This window comes from Ambystoma mexicanum, chromosome 2q (assembly GCF_040938575.1).
Source record: "Ambystoma mexicanum isolate Mex_15411 chromosome 2q, UKY_AmexF1_1, whole genome shotgun sequence".
Classification (NCBI taxonomy): Eukaryota; Metazoa; Chordata; class Amphibia; order Caudata; family Ambystomatidae; genus Ambystoma; species Ambystoma mexicanum.
Window position 1 is genome coordinate 1130882897 of NC_090924.1, and position 12550 is coordinate 1130895446.

General features: G+C 45.3%; 1 protein-coding gene across 13 annotated transcripts in view; it reads right to left on the reverse strand.

Moving 5' to 3' along the window:
* HDAC9 (histone deacetylase 9) overlaps nt 1–12550 on the reverse strand; it is a 497607-nt gene that overhangs the window by 227498 nt on the left and 257559 nt on the right. The window lies entirely within an intron of this gene.

The window sequence follows — 12550 nt, forward strand, 5'->3', positions numbered from 1 at the left end:
GATTTGTAGTTTTTATCTCGAGCTGAGAAACGGCAAACACGTCATTTCTGAACCCAAGATAAAAACACTATTAGGTAAGCATTATATCCAGTTCTTATTTCAGTATAAACTCAGTGGCATCAGTCTCTTTAATGTAAAGGATTAGGTCTGACATATACATAAACGGGACACAGGCAAGAAGAACTCTAGGCATTTTAATGGCAAGTATTGAAAAATGGATAGAACCGTAATAGCAAATCTCAACTTGAACCTGGGTGGTGTGTATTAGCGAATTAGATTGTATGGAATGCAGGCATTAGCCATTCATCTGGCTGCATTCTGAGCCACCCGATGGTCAGGGTCGCACTGGGCCAGTATAAATGGTCTCGGGCTACAATGAAAAAGTGGCCCACAGTGGCAGACGGCTATTCATTCCTTTGGGACACTGTTTGAATAGTACCCAATGGAGAGTTTTTTTTAATCTAATGTGATGCAAATTGTGCATTTTAAAGAATATTTATTCAGCAACACGGGTCAAAACTATTAGCTGATGAGTGAAATAACTCATCAAACTGGACCAAAGTGACCAAAAAGGTGAGCCACTTTGACCAAAAATCAGGCTGACACCGGCATTTTGTGTTTTTGGTTCTGCCAGTGGCCTATTGCCCTATGGGCCAGCCCGAGCCTGCCGATGGTTACTGCAAACTCGCCCCTCTACCCCTTTTCTTTTTTTCCAGCAGCTGCCGCTTTCCTTACAGCAGTTTCCTCCTTCCTCCCCTGGCACATGTTGTGCCTGTGTCTGCTTCCCCGTGCTAACTGCTGAGCCACAGACTAGTGATGCATTGAATTCCTTTTGAAATATGTGGGACATTTCCTTGGCGTTCCACTTTGTGATTAGGGAAAATCGTGAATGAATTAGGAGGTGTGTGCACTGCCCCTGTGAATCTCAGTGGTTACAATTAATCTGGAGTGAAAGAATTTGGCTACTCCGCTTATCAACTCTTCAAAATGGTCTACCCTTCTTTGAATGGGGGACTCTGTCCCGCTAACCTTATTTATTCCCACTGCCTGATAAATCCTATATTATCTCACAATGACACACACTGCTTTTTTGTGGGAGGGAAAGACCGAGGGCAAAGAGTCTTCTTTCTTGATAATGCATTGCATTTTCAATATCAATATTTTGTAATTTCATTTCACTTTTGGAAAAGGTGGTAAGAAAAACTCCCATCAGTAGAGCAGTTGGGCTTCGAATGAGGCTTTGCTACACGCATTGGCTTTGAAAAGAAGAGCACGTGTGTCAGAGCAAGGCCTGTCCTTCCTCTAATGCGTGCCTGTGTCCTCATTGCGAGACATGGAGCAAACTGGTCACCACTGCATAATGCGGGCAAAGGTGGAACAGGTCACGATAGAAACGCCCACTCGTTTTACACACAGGTAGGTGCAGCTGACAATGTGTTATTGGGTGGAAAACAACAGCCATTACAAATACCATACAGGATAGAAAAGCTAAAGAGTTTAAAGAAACGTAGGAAGCCGAGAACTACAAGAAGTATCTTTAAGGGGTAAACGAGAAACATAAAACCACTCTTAATCCATAAACAATCTTGCTGCTAAGCGATATTTCATTTTGAGCAGCAACACAACGAAACGGAAAAGTGAACATGACCTCACTTCCAGAAAAGTTTCCATTTCTGAGAGCGCTTCATATCAAGTCTTGTTTGATGACTTAATAATTCCTCCACTTTGGCCAATTATCCCACAGGCTCATGGGCAATGCGCTTTTATCTGTTTGCCAGTAACTAGTTATGCTGCTATGCATCGAGTACAGAAAGATGCTTCATAGCTGCAAAATACAGCCCCTACTCAGGGCTAACATTGTGCAGACAATTCCCATTGTGAACGGAGGATAGCACAGGGGCAACACGCAGGCAATAGAGGTTCGAATCCCGTATCTGTGCTTAGGAGGATAGCACATAGGCAATGCGTTGGAAACAGAGGTTCGAATCCCAGATCCACGCTTAGGAGGATAGCACAGGGGCAACGTGCTGGCAACAGAGGTTCGAATCCCGGATCCGCGCTTAGGAGGATAGCACAGGGGCAACGCGCTGGCAACAGAGGTTCGAATCCCGGATCCGTGCTTAGGAGGATAGCACAGGGGCAACGAGCAGGCAACAGAGGTTCGAATCCCAGATTCGCACTTAGGGGGATAGCACAGGGGCAACGCACTGGCAACAGAAGTTTGAATCCCGGATCCACGCTAACAGGATAGCACAGGGGCAACGAGCAGGCAACAGAGGTTCGAATCCCATACCTGCGCTTAGGAGGATAGCACAGGGGCAACGCGGAATGACCCCCACTAAAGAGAATCATTAAGTACGATGTGTGCATTCAATATGAACAACAGAGGCGTTCCCACTTCAAGGCCTACACATGCAAGAGGTCCACTGAAGGGACATATCTGTAAAGAGCGTATTGTATGTAATATGTTATTGCCAGCAAAACACTCGGTCTTCAGCTTTTTTCAACCTCAAATAACACCACGGTTGGCGCAAAATACCAAGAGCTATAAAATATGTGAACTAATGTTCATGTAACGATAGGGGGCCCCATGAAGAAAAAAAGACTCTGGCTACATTTTCAGTGTTATGTGACAACACATCCCCCACACGACAAGTTCCAGCATTCAAGAGGAAGTAAAAACCAGGACTGCAAGAGGTGTGAAGCATGGAACTTGGAAAATTGGGTAGGGAGGTTGCAGTAGCTACTTGCAGGAAAAGGCACATTTTAAGTCCTCTATACCGGCAGAGCAGATTTCACGGGCGGACGGTATTTCCCCTTATGAATTTGGTGGCATTCACCCCGGAGTGCTGATGTCCATTCACTTCCAGCGGGATTCGCCTCATTTGTCGGTTAGGCTATACCCAGCAGAATCACCCACCCAGTGGTAGAAGTGTACCAAAAATGTAGTGGAACTGTGAGTCTGGTGGCGGACAGAGTAGGAAGGAAGGGGCAATGTGCAACACATTTTTCAAGGGTTGCAGTCATGTCGCTTGGCAGCCAATTGAGTTTCAACAGATTTCACTTTTGCTATAACTGATAACCGGTAGTTAAGTGGAGAAGTGTGCTTTAACTACATAAATAACATTTCCAGAATGGTGAAAATGGTTGCAAAAAGTGATGGAGCTGTTAACAGAAAAAAAATAAGAGTTGTGGACCAGCGCTCCCGACCGTTCCCACTCACTTCGACCACTGCACCCGGCCATGCATTCTGCAAGACCGTCCACTGCACACTGTGAATAACATAACGTCAACATGCAAGTTTCCTCTCTGCCACACAGGTCTGCACTGCCACGAGATCCAAATCCACCTGGGGCATCCTAACCCTTTTTCCACAGGAAAGCCCATTTCTGTCAATCAAAGTGGCCTCAAGAATGATGTTCAATGGGGACTAGGTCAAGAGTGCGGCTGGCCTGCATGCAGCCAAGTGTACGGCACAATCATGCCGGCTGAGTGCGGCTGGCCTGCATGCAGCCAAGTGTACGGCACAATCATGCCGGCTGAGTGCGGCTTGCCTGCATGCAGCCAAGTGTACGGCACAATCATGCCGGCTGAGTGCGGCTGGCCTGCATGCAGCCAAGTGTACGGCACAATCATGCCGGCTGAGTGCGGCTGGCCTGCATGCAGCCAAGTGTACGGCACAATCATGCCGGCTGAGTGCGGCTGGCCTGCATGCAGCCAAGTGTACGGCACAATCATGCCGGCTGAGTGCGGCTTGCCTGCATGCAGCCAAGTGTACGGCACAATCATGCCGGCTGAGTGCGGCTGGCCTGCATGCAGCCAAGTGTACGGCACAATCATGCCGCTTGTCTTGTATCTTTCAAAATAGCAGAGTAGCCGTGACCATGCCCAAAGGTGTCTATATGCATAGTTAAAAATGATAGTTCACAATTTAGACAAGTGTGATACAATATGATGCAGTATATTTTTTTTAAATATTGCATTTGATTTGATAGACAGAGATTGATGGACAGACAAATATAAAGGCAGATGAATACAGTAGAGAGGAGGACAAACACAGGGAGTCAGACAGATAAATAAATGCATGGATGGATAGAGTGTGCTAATGAACAACTAAAGCACACAATTATACAAAATCTGCTCAGGAATACACAAAGCAATTAGGAAGACCCACGCTTACACCCTTAACCAGGAATGGGCTTTGGTGTTTTTACCAAAAGGCAAAAAAACCTGTCCTCTGTATTTCATTGAAAATGTGCTGGAAAATGTAGTACTTCGTATGTGCATGATTTTGCACTGTGGTTTCTGCACCTGCCCAGTGGGGTAGAGGGTGGGTAGGGGGGAGGCGTATCCCCAATGGCCCCCATGTGTCCACGTGCAACCTCCCTCGTTGCCTCGAACTGAATTGGCATTGCAATTTTCAAATATGTGAAGCAAGTTTCCAAACATTTTTGCAAACTCCAATGCATGCACGCTTCTCTTCCAGAATGCCCAATGCCCTGTCCTTCCACTGTGGTTGGACTGTTGGTGGTGAACAATCCAAGGGTGACTGTATATTGAAGCACCATTCTGAAGCTAAAGGCATGAACCGCAAGCACCTCCTCTTGCCAAGTTTATGACCACCAGGGCCCTTATCATTGTTTACCACTGTTTGTCCGTCTTGCCAGAAAGTCGACTGATGGGGCACCGGAGAAGATTCAAGACCAAAGGGACAAGAGGAGACTAGTATCAACATCTGGAAAAGGTACGTTTACAAAATAAAATGTGTGCATGCAGTTTGTGAATGTGGTGTGTGTGTACACAAACATGCATGTGTTCGTACGTGGCTCGGGGTGGGAGAAGCACTGTAAGTTCCTGCTCTGGCACCATGTCATTTACAGTAGTATACTGACATGAATTGCAAGAGCCACCATCTTTGAAGAGTGTTACTGTAGAAATACTGTCATGTATTTGGACAAAGGAGGCATAGAAGTGTTTTACAAGGCAATGTTGACATAGATCATAGACATTTGCTCTATAGTGGCAGTATTGGCATATATTGTGGTCACCCTCAGGACAGCAGTGGCAATGGCATTCATCCCTTGGATGTGTTCATGTTTTACCCTGCCACTCACTTTTACCTAATATTTGTGGTAGAAAATGCTCTATTTCAACCAATTATTTTGAAAACGTCCTCAGGGCGAAGCACTGCTCCCCGTGCCTTCCACGTGTCTTTGGGCTCACTCACTGTGCTCAGTAGCTCGTATTAATTCAGAGGAAATAGTAATACACCCTTCAACGAAAAAAGTCAACAGACACCACTGACACAGGAACAATGTATGATGAGTCCCCACCCACCATGGCATCAAAAGCTGCCTCCACCAGAGTGTGCGCTGCAAAGGTCTGTGGGGCTTTAATTTGAGCTTTGATATTTGAGTGAATGAGACATTTTACTTCACTAACCAACACACACCAATAATGGTGTTATTAATGTATTGATGGTAAAAAGAAATACAAGCCAAATATTGGGGATCAGACAGACAAATCGCACCCCCGAACTTTAAATCACTATTACTCTTAACCCAGCCAGAAGGCTTCATTGTAGAAAACGCCTAATAATGCATCATGTTTTTTTTATTAGCAAGGAGCTTTTAGAAAGGTTTTTTGTAGAACTGTAATTAATTAAATGCTGAAAAATCACTTAAAGCCCACTTGCATCTGTATTGCAGGACGTATTCGAGACTGTTCATCCCATTATTTAACGCCCCATTTCGGATTTAAAGCAAGTATTGTCCTAAAGGAAGCCCCCATGCTGTGAGATAATCCCTCCAGCATAAAGGCGACACGTGTGTCAGGTTCCCCTACACGGTTTGATTGGCAAGCCTAGCGACAAAGCGCAGCCTGTACCTCCGAGCTGCCTTCAGGTCTGTACATCACAACAATGAGGGCTCTGATTGGAAAGGAGATGCAGGGGTAGGCAGGGGAGGGTTACCGGGCACACAACATAATATGAATCTTGCAGCTGCAGGCCCACGCAGATCTCCTCATATGTATGTGTACATGCAGAAGAAGATATGACGTGCTCTTAAATGAACAGGACGTCAATGGCAGGACAGTGGCGAATATCTGATGCCTTCTCACTTGTCTCTCCGATGGGAGGACACAGCAATGCAGTGCAATAGCACAGCCTTCCAGAGTCCAGTGCTGCAAATGGGAAACATTTGGTGGGGGGGATCCCACAAGGTCCGGCGTGGGGGTGGAGTTTGGGGGCGGGACGTTGCCGAGGAGGCAGGGTTTGGGGGGGACGGGGGAGCAGAGCTGTCAGTTGACCTCCGATCAAAGGAAATGTCCAAAATAATAGTTTAAAACGGCGCAATTTCTTTCATGCTGCTTCTTTTCCAAACTATATATCAATTCCACTTTAAACTACTTCCATGGCAATGGTGATGAGTTACTTCACTATGGTGATAATAGTTTTGACCAGTGTTGCTGAGTAAATATTATTTAAAATACACAATTTGAATCCTATTTTATTAAAAAAGCCTCCCCCTTCGGTACTACTAAAACGAGGTGATTTCTGTTTGCCATAATCAACGTTTTCTTTTACTTGAAGCACACCAGGCACAGTGCCTGCAGCTCCCCTCTGAAAGCAGTTGGGTGGCTGCATCGTGTGCGATAGTTTCAATGTTAAGGGGGGTATTTATTTAGTCATGCAATGTTTGTCAGATACGTATATTTATATATTTATGCAATGCTTGTCGGATACAAGTATCTGACAAACATTGCATAAATAAATAATCTGGGTCCATGAATCCGACAAACATTGCATAAATAAATAAATAAACTGGGTCGTGGCTGAGTAACCCCTTGCACAGGGTCACCAGAGGAAGTTACAGTTTGTGTCTCCTGCAGCTGTGACCTGTATCAAAGTCCTGCTGTGTACACGTAGGGGGCAGAGCCAGCAGAGCGCTCATGGCGGCAATGATCTGCTCCGCCCCCCTACTCCGTGCCCTCACGGGTGTTTTTTCACATTTTGTTTCCCCAAAGTAACCCAGCAGAGAGCATGGCTTTGGGGTTTGCAATGGCCGACTCTGGCTGGATCCCGAGATCCGGCTCCACATCTGGTACCGGATCTCGGATCGGCGAGAGCCGGCCCAATGACCAGCACTGCCAGAGTCCCAGTTCCAAGCATGATAGAGACACCCAGGCCCTTTATATTCTTGGAATTCTGGAATTTGTAGGACATTTTAAATGGAAAAGAAACCCAAAACGCTCAGAATTCCAAGAAAAAACATGACTAGATGGCTTTCTCACGCATTGAACTGGGTAACTTGAGAGTGTTGGCAACAGACCCTGAGAGCAATGAGAGGGGATGTGTGTGGGCAGTAGGGGGTTGATTAGCCCTTCACAACAGGGGTGAATGGATGGCAGACTGAATATTTATCAAGCCCAATGGGCGCCATTTCAATATGATATTTGGGGGCCCCCTTATCTACAATTTGGAAAACCGTCTGAGGCAGCCGTGGGGTGTTTAAAAATAATGGACACAAAGGAATGCAGTGAGGATGTGAATCACTGTAGATTATCAGGGGGCAGGCAGCCAGAGAGTCCCCTGAAAAGCTAATCATTTCTCTTTGTCAGCAAGGTGCTAACGCAGAGTAAAAAGCAATGAGGTGATAACAATGCTACAGGATGCTGGGGCCCACCAAAGGCAGCCTGTAACAAAGTCTTCAAGAAGGGTGACATGAGCTGGCAAATGCAGCCTGTATCGTGCTCGCAGGAAGTGAGACAGGGCCATTAGTCTGCACCTAGAGGAGCACCTGGAGGATAACAACATAGGTGCTGCCCATTGGCGATACAAGGCCAGCAACGCCCACCAAAACAGCAGCAACAAGAACACACACCCTAGACCTCCACAGATTTACCAGGGGATGTGCTCAGGACACAAAGTTGCTGAAACAAACTTTCACACAGAACTCTTACCACCACAAGAATCGCCAAGCAGCGAGCCAACATATAAGAAGTGGGGCAGGCTAAAAGAGCTTTTAAAACTTTCTTTAGCTCATAAAAAGAAAGGGGAGAAGGCAGAAGGCAGATAACTGGAAAGGGAACAACATCCAATCAGCAGTTAGGGAGGAACATTTTAAGCAGTGAACAGGAAGGGGAAGTGTGGATTATTCGGGTGAGGTCAGCAGTGGAGGTGGAGGTGGACCATGAGACAAGCAGGAGGGAAGAGGAAGCAGCGGTTCATGGAGGAGTTTGTTGGAAAGGGTGAGGTATTGGTTAAGAGCGAAAGTTGTTCTGTGAAGTGGGTGTGCGCGAGTGTCTGGCATGTGGTCAGCAGAGGGCTTATTTAAGGATTGCCTGTAAAGTACTGGGTATTTGGAGAGTGGCTGTAGTGAGAGGTGGAGTGTAGTAATTGGAGTGGAGGTGTGTAGTAGTGGGGGGAAGAGTATAGCAATAGGAGGAGGAATGTAATAATGGGAGTACGAGTGTAGTAGTGGGAGGAAGAGCGTATTAGTGGGAGGGGGAGTGATGTAGTTAGAGGAGGGGACCCGTGGGAGGATTGGAATAGCAAGAGGAAGAGGAAGATCATAGTAGTAGCAGAGCAGTAGAGAAGTAGAGTTGGAGGAGTGATATCATCAAAAGATGGTAGGAGGAATGAGTTGGTGATAAAACAAGTGTGGAAACAGGAGTAAAGAAGAGGGGAGACAGCCAGAGTAGACAGAACGGATATGTGCGGACGTGGTTGACTTAGTCGGATCTAACCAAGCAAGAGCAAAAGCATGTTTTCCCAAGCCTTAAAATACAAACACCTGGATAGTGTAAGGACAGATAGTAAGTCACTGAGGGAGCTGAGTTGGCTGACGTACTAGGCAGACATTGATAGCATAAGACTTGACTTTAAGCAGTAGAGGTTACCGTTGAATAGAGCTAATTATGAGTGGCTGGGTCAGGGCGTGGCAACCGGTGGATGAGAGAGAGTGGGGCGACCCACGGGCCACAAAAGAATATTAAAAACATCTAATCCGTCCTTCAATCCCCGAATGTTGTGTGTGCCATCCATGGCACAAGGCACACATGTAATGTAATGAATTATAGGAGTATGCTGCTGTACAGTGAAACTGCCTACATGGCGGCAGCTGCTTAGGGGCCCCTTTGGGTCTTGCGTCCATTTCAACTGAAAGGTGTTCAAGGACCTGATGCCATCCTTGGGTGAAAGTGCAAGCCTACATGTTTTGTGATGAATCACTAATGATTTCCCCAGAAAACCTGGCCTGGGACCCTTCTCATGTGGCCAGGGAAAGGCAGACGCTTTCTGATCCAGACCCTGGTGGTGGTGTTCTGTGGGAGGATCACATGAGAGGGGAAGCAGTTCAGGACGAATGGGAAAACTCCTTGTTCAACTTCCCCCGAGACCCCAACCTTCCCATGGCCTTTTTAAAATCAGAAGAAAATAATGTTGGTATTAGGGACTTCAAGTCCCATAATTCCTGAAGTACTGGGACAAAGAATAGGGCTAAAGAGGAAAAAGACTGTACAAGCGGTCAGCTTGTTAGTGGAAATGACCAACACCTGAGGGAGACTGGGAGGCTTAAAAGGCTCCCTCAGGTGCAGGCCATTACTGAGCAGGGAGAGCAGTGTGAACAATGTAAGCAGCAGAAGCAGAACGTGGAGGAGAGAGAAGACGCCTGGACCACTGTTCAGCAGAGAACAGTAGCCGGTCCTGAGAGGGTATTTTTCTCCAGAAGCCTTGATTGCAGAGGTTGTGCAGCATGAAGCTTGAAAGAGGAAAGTTTTCCCGCTGGAGACCTGTTTTGCAGAGGCTGCGCAGTGGTAAGCGAAAGCGCAGTAAGCAATCTTCCCTACGAGGCTGTCTCGGGTGGCTGGTGAGCACCAGAGAGCCTCCAGATCAAAGGAAGCTGCTTTTTCAAGTAGCATGGGCAGCAGCGGACCAAGAGAAGCAGATTGCCGGGTCGTGTGGAACCACTGACGCAGAACACCTGTGAGCAGCAAGGGAATCAGATATGCACGCCTTACCAGGTGAGTTCACAAGCTGATAGTGACCCTGTAGCGCTCTGGGACTGCTTGAGTGCTAAATACAGGCGTTTAGAGAATAGAAAACACTTACGTGTGAGTGAAAGTGAAGTCGAAGAAAATTTTGAATATTGAACTATCAAAAAACAGAGAAACAGTATTTTTCAAAGCCAATGTCTTAAAGCATGCGAGGTAATTAAGAACCCAGCAACCAGATGGGGCAATGCTTTTACCCAAGCAAAAATGAAGCAAAATCATGGGAATTTAAAACCAACAGATATTGACAAAGGCAGGAGGGGACTAATTGAGGTTACAAGGGTTATAAAGCTTATTGCCCATATTTGAAGAAGCATAGAACAAAAGCTGGTATAAACCCACATTGCCAAAGCCAAGGAAGAAATCATAGCCTTGTCAGTGTTTAGTTGTTAATGCAGTGGGGAAACAAGAGGGCCAGAAGGCTGCCCTTCTCGAAAAGGTTATTCAGAAGGAGAGGAGCATAACATGCAGATGTTTTAGAAAGTGCAAAAGAGTACTAAAGAGCACCAATGTGAAACTTGCTTTTTCCTGAAACATTGCTTAAAGTCGGATGTTGTAAAGTAATGAAAACTGCAAAGCTGTTGTAAACTGATGTTAACCACAGAAGCAGTTGTATGTGAACTACTGTTCGAAGAAGTAAGCCAGGCATGGGAGGGAACTACCTGCCATGGAAGTAGTAGGCCTGGCATGGGAGTAAACCAGGAAGAAGTTGATGAAGTGCTGTGAAGTGGTGTCACACGTCAATCTGACAGACTTTCATTGTTGAAGAAAGAACTGTATAAAACTGCTGCAGAAATGTTCTATGTTCTCAGAAATAAGTTGTTGAAAAGCATCCTGACAAATACCATTTATGTTGCTACTCACAAACTAAGGAAATATTCTTTGTGTGAAAAAGATAATGTTGAATCTTAATATTGCAGGAGGAAGAGAAAGAACCTTTCCTTGAACCAATGGAGTGTGCGAATATTCTGTTGTCCAGTTGAAGTAACAATGAACTGTGTTGAAACTTTTGTAACAAATCAGGAGTCTCTTATTTCTTTTGGAACTGTGGAGCAGAATCCTGCTTAAATCTGGGCAAGGGGAATTCACCCAAATTATAAGAAGAGACTGTGGTCATACTGTGAATGTAACTGTTATAATTGTGTTGCCTTTGAACTGCCATGCATGACTTTATCGAGTTACTGTATGTATATGTGCGAGGGACAGATATCCTTTGTTAGAGTTTTCCTTTAGTTTATTTTATGCTGGGAAATCCTCGTCAGGGTAGAGATAGTGAGGCCTTTATCCAACCTTTCAATTTAATAAAATGGCATCTTTTGAAAAACCCTCACAGAGTTATTCATCTCACATTTCTGACCCCTCACTGTATACTCATAATCTTTTGACCAAACAATCAGTTTTCACTCAGGCCTGAACACACACATACATACACTCTTTAGTGTATTATATAAACCACAAGCAGAAATATCAATATTTCTCTCATTATTATTATGTATTTATCCTATTCACACAATTTGGAAGAGGACAGTGTCACAGAAGTTGCACCCACCCCCAATGAAGGTTAAAACTAGGAAAATCCATGACAACGATGACAATGGCTTGCATTTGCAGAGCGAGTTGTTCATGTCCGCATGGATCACCCGATTGTTAATCGGGTGATGGCTCACAGAAAACATGGGTGGGATTGTTTGTGCAAACCTCAACCCTGTAGAACTTCCACGGGTTAAACTAAATTAAAGTTTTGATAGTGCTTTTGAGGGCCGAGATAAGAGGTTATACAGGGTTTGACCTCACATCTCCATCAAAGTAGGCAAGTAAAAACTCAATTTGTGTTAGGAGTGGCCCTAGTTAATTAGGAACATAATTGTAAGTAGGGAACATTTATGATTAGCGATAGTGCAAGTTAGAAAGATTACATGGATAATATAGCATAGGTATAGTTAGTGAATTAGGTATGAATTGTGGTATGGGGGTTGATGAGATGTGATTTGAGGGTGGAAGAACGGCCGAAGAATGTCAAAGCAGTGAAAACCCCATGTAAATTATGTAGGCAATGGGGAATACGATGGCAGTGTTAAGCACACATGCTTTCTTGAGTGCAAGGAGTACCTCAATGCAGTGAGAAATTATATACATTTCAATGGTGTAGGAGAAGGTCAAAGAAGTGAGAACCCACATCCGACACCAAAGAACCACATTTAAACATTGTAGGAAGAGGAGAAGGCCAAAAGGCCAAAGCAGGGAGAACCTCACATTAATGTAGCAGGTGAAGGAGCAAGGAAAAGCACTGGAAATGGATGTGCATTTAGGAGGAGGCTATGAAAGCCAAAGCACTGAGAATCCCACATGAATTTTGTAGGCAGAGAAGAATGTGAAAGCACTGCATTACTAACATGCATTTTGTAGGCATGGGAGAAGGTCAAAACACTGCGAGCCCAAATGCATTGTGTAGTTGAAGGAAAAGGCCAAAGCATTGAGAACTCCACATGCATTTATT